Genomic DNA, 5,000 nt, shown 5'->3' with positions numbered 1-5,000 from the left:
ACAACTACGGTTACATTCGGTTTGTAATAAAATAAAAATGTGAAAAAAAAAAGACATTATGAAATGTCAGACAGCAGTGTGTATGAGTGTGAAAGACATCCAAGGTGGTCAGAAAATGGGGATCAGATTATAATTATCATACATTACAAAATGAACCCTCATTTTATCCTTTTCGTTTCCTTTACTTCATCCCCTCCCTCTTTCGTGAAAGTATTTAATTCCGATTTTAACAATTTCATTTACGTTGTAGAGTGAAATCTAAGGGAGAAAAAAAATGACATCAAAGCAATAGGAGAGTTCAGTAAAAAGAAAAACATACCCACAGGATACTTGAGAGACGTTTGACGCTAAATATATGTAAATATGAGGTAGTGTTCCTGAACAAGGAAACAATCGTGATGTCTTAACCACATTCAGTCTTGAATATAAACTACGTCCTTTCCACTGCCTTAGTATAGGGTTAGAGATGAGGCATGGAACTGTCCTGGTTTTTTCTCTTTTTGTTCTCGTATGTGCAGGCGATTCTCGAATACTACGCACTTCATAGGAACGAATAAATCATGATCGACGTATTCATTACTTGATTTGCATCGGGTCAGATCTAAACCAACATTAAATCATACAGCCTGGTTGGCTGGCTACTAGCAGACATCGACAAAACTACCGAAAGGGACTATTTTTCTTGCTCTCCTCACTATTTCGACAAACCTCTTTCTTTTACTCTCTTGTTTCCTCTTTCTGTCGATTTTGATTTCCATTGCCATAGTTTCTCGTGTTTTCTTTACCTAAGAGATACATAAAGTATTTTCACGACATTTTTCCTCGTTAAATTTTTTATTTACCTTTAAAAATTTTAACTAGAAATAGAAACAAAAGCGGAAAGCCGCACCGATGTCGTCGCTAGGAAGGTTACCTAATCGTCAGAGTCGCTCGAAACAGGCGAGTTGTTTTGAATGGGAACATATGATTAACACTACAGACATAATTCTACATTTGATAGTTAGAAAGATACAGAAATGTACTTACCAATAAAAAAAAAACTACTTTAAAAAGCATGAATAATACGAAATTCCACTAGTGCCTCCCCAAGTTATAGGAGTATTTTATCAGACGTCACCGGTGCAACTAATGAGTCTACTATGACAAATAATCCGGGACTCTCTATCGGCATAGGAAAATTATTGACAAAAATAATAAGTCATAACAATTCAGCCTGTTATTTTTTGCCTTTTACATAGGTCTGAATATAAAGCATAAACATGTGGCACTTAATATTCATTGATTGGTGACTTTAAGATTGGCCCTCTTACCATTTTCTATGTTAATTCGTATACCAAAGCTAGTACTTGAGTAAATTCTATTCATTATACACGTGAAAGCTACGTGGCTACAAGGAGAATATACGAATTATTCACTAGAAATGAAATGAAAGAACGCTACAGCGAAACTACACTCCTTCCTTTTTTATTTTATAATCATAAGGGAAACAGTAACTTCTATTTTCAGTCCAGTTAGACAAGAACTACTTTCTGTACAATTATTCCATTGCAGCTGTTGTTAATATAAACTAATAAAAATGTAAGTAACAAACAGGGAAGGACGAAGAAAAGAATAGAAATATAAAAAAGAAGTGAAGTGAAAAGAAAACTGCTGGGTTTTTTTTAAAGCTGACTGCAGTAATAGATATCTTAAGACATTTTAACAAAACAAACCAAGTAAAACGAGAATAATTTCTATGAAATCAATAACATTATGAAAACTAAGACATTAAATATCAACATCGTAACATAGTCCTTGAGATTTACTGGATCAAACATACATGCGTGTGTGTCTAATATATATGTATATCTGTGGGTATGTCTGTGTTCATTTATTGTTTATTGAAGATCAATGGACTTAGTTCGGGTTTAGATAAGGAAGATGGATGAAACAAAGCATTCTTTTCACTCTGAACTACGCCTACTGTTAAAGTATGAACAAGAGCAGAAAATAAACATAACCAAAGTGAAAATAAAATATAAATATAAACAATGATAGGTAATCAATGAAAACGACTTAAATTTGAAACGATTCGTGTATAGAACAGAGAAATAATTTATTGAAAGAAATAAATCACATGAATCTCAATAATATATATATAAAAAAGTTCCTAAATAAGAAAGTAACTAATTAATAGATAAACAAAAGAAAACAATGACTACTCTCCCGGAACCATTAAGATGGTTTGCGTCTTCTTTGAAAGCACTAAACACTTTTTTTAAAAACTAATAGTTTTGCATCCAGTTGTATTTATTTACATGAAAATTGACAGAAAATGAATGAGAATGAATTAAAATTTTAATATAGTCTTATGATAATTAAAATGTGTGAGCTAAAACTGAAAATCCCTTTCATTGAAATAAATAATTTCAACATTATTTCGGTGTCCGAAACAGAAACACTAAAATAAGAAAATTAAAAGTGATACACACACAAACGTATACGTTGTGTGCCCATTTGGTCATGTGTCTATTTATAAGAATGTTGATAAATCGATTAAATGTTCTTTCACGACAACTTTACATCCTGTCCAGCCATTCTAACATCTAATAATTCAGTTACACATTGCTTCGCTGATAAGGTTCAGCAAGACGTGAACATGTATGGAGTTGTCATCCCCTCAGTAAAAAATTACAATTACTCCTCAGTGCATTACGCCTTTAATAAATTTAAATCGCAACGTTGTCTTACATGAGTACACACACACACACACACACACACAGAGCTAGTGGGACACTTGGCCCAATAGTTTCTGGAGACCCCAATGATTTTGATAATTCAAATCATAAGATAAATAAAAATGGCCCCTTTTAATCTAGGAGCCCCAAACAGTTTGAAGAGGGTTCCAGTACTAAAGAGCAGTTAAATTTAATGGCTTTTAAAGTTAAAAGCTCCCAATAAATCAAAAGACTGATCAATAATTTTTAAATAAACTTTTGGATTAAAGAAAAAAATTACAAATTATTTGATTGCTGTAAATATATTTTTGAATTTTTAACTCCAAGCTTAGTTCACTGTTGCATTAGAGACAGGGTCAACAAAAACAGTACTCTACTCATTGAGAGATAAATTGTGTGTAAATATATATATATATATATAAAATATAAATTAGAGATAAAACCACTACTATGCAACTCAAACAGTGGTAGACATAAACCAAAACACAAATAACAAATAATATATATTTTTATAAAACATATAACTAGATCTCAAAAAGTATAAAAATGAATGATCAATATATAAGTAATATTTTTACTTATATATATATATATATACAAAATAAGTCAGCTGCCCATAAATCCCAAAGAAAAAAAAAACTCAGTGTGTAGAAGGTAAGGGTAGCTGCTTGTACAACTAAGGGCATCTCTAATAGACCTATTATGAGCAGTAATAGCCCTAAGATAGTTTCCTAAGTAGCACAGATACAATCTTTCTCATGATACAATTGCTGCAAAAATACTTAACTAAGAGTAAACCACTATACTTGGCACTCATTGAATTGGTGACTATGCACTGTATTCTGGTGATCCCAAAGAAAATTAGGTGTAAATGAATGGTTTATGAGTACTGCACAAACAGAGGAGGTAGTTGTGCAGAATGTATTGTAGTTAGAGTAATAACGAGTTGAAAAGAGCTCAGGGAACTATCACCTTTGCTGGTGGAGAGCAGATTCTGACACTTATGTTAGAATTGTAATGCTGCATGGTTGTGAGATATGAGCCCTGAATGAGGAGGAGTTGTAAAGACTAGAAAGAAATAAGGTAAGCATGCACCAATGGATGTGTAATATTAGTGTGCACAAACACCAGAATACAAATAAGCTCAGAAAAAAATGAGTAGAAGATGAATCAACTAATACCTCCTAACAACTTAGGAAGCTCCAGGAAATCCAGTCTGTTGAAAGCTGCCATAAGGCTTACCACCATGGCTTGATTTTTTGTCAGGATGTAGTCTTAGTTATTGTCTTCCTCAAATATCTACAAAGCAGCAAGGTGATACAGAAAGGTCACCTGCACTGCAGCTAAATAACCCTACCTTAGATATATCAACAGGGGCCCATCACTCTTACATCATGTTCATTCAATATGCTGAGTATTTTTATGTCTCTGTGCCCTGTTGATAAATAGTCATTGATCTCATGCTAGGCTCATTCTGGTCTTTTGACAGGTGCTGTTTTTGTCCTGCTAGGTTTTGATAGCTGCTGTTTTTCTCCCACTGGGTTTTGATGGTGCTGTTTTTGTCCTGCTGGGTACATCCGAGAAGATGTCACACCCCTACTACTCTTATCACACTCAAACTCTGTCTGTGACACTTTACTCATACACATAAAACAAATTGATGTAGTTGTATGCTCAACATATTGTCCACTAAATACTGCAAAGCAGGAGGGTAAATTTGAGGATAGCCTTAGATGCATAGAAGAGGTCTTGACAGATCTGGACCAATACATCAATATACTTTTCCTAGGCGACTTTAACCTCCCAAATGTTAAATGGCCTGAAGGTCACATCCTCTCTGGGATGTCACTGCATGAACAAAGCCGGGCAAAATCTTTGTTAGAACTCTCCGACATGCTGTTCATGGAACAAGTGATACTCCAACCAACTGGGGGAAGCAATATTTTAGATCTCTGCTTCATAAACAATGTGAGCCTAATCCATAATGTGAAAGTAACACCTACATCTCTTTCAGATCATAGCATTATAGAATTAGCAATGTATGGTCCTAGACAACCCGCTGACACCCAACCTATCAGGAGGACTCAAGCCATATCCAACCTGAATTTCCACAGGGCAGACTGGAAATCAATTTGCAAAGAGATTCAAAATCAAAACTGGCACAAAAGCCTTTTTATACAAGACAATGACCTCAAATAGAATTCCCAGAGACAGGAAAATCCTTATGAGACACAGAACAAAGGTCTCAAACCAGTTGAATAGAGAACTGGAGGATAGGAAAAG

General features: G+C 34.2%; 1 protein-coding gene across 6 annotated transcripts in view; it reads right to left on the bottom strand.

The window, feature by feature from the left end:
* The window catches only part of LOC115218876, a 62,426-nt gene that overhangs the window by 36,741 nt on the left and 20,685 nt on the right, over positions 1–5,000 (bottom strand). For 2 of the 6 annotated variants that reach the window (XM_029788856.2, XM_029788859.2), the window contains exon 1: positions 1,027–1,391. The exons of 2 other annotated variants lie outside the window; for them this stretch is intronic. The gene's annotated coding sequence lies outside the window, so the exon portion shown is untranslated. Of the gene's footprint in view, positions 1–319; positions 860–1,026; positions 1,392–5,000 lie in introns of those variants that run through there. 2 more of the 6 variants (XM_036508977.1, XM_036508978.1) reach the window with 1 other exon arrangement.

This window comes from Octopus sinensis, linkage group LG14 (genome assembly GCF_006345805.1).
Source record: "Octopus sinensis linkage group LG14, ASM634580v1, whole genome shotgun sequence".
In the NCBI taxonomy this organism is placed as follows: Eukaryota; Metazoa; Mollusca; class Cephalopoda; order Octopoda; family Octopodidae; genus Octopus; species Octopus sinensis.
Note: the sequence above shows the minus strand (reverse complement) of the source record. Positions and strands in the feature narration are given on the sequence as shown.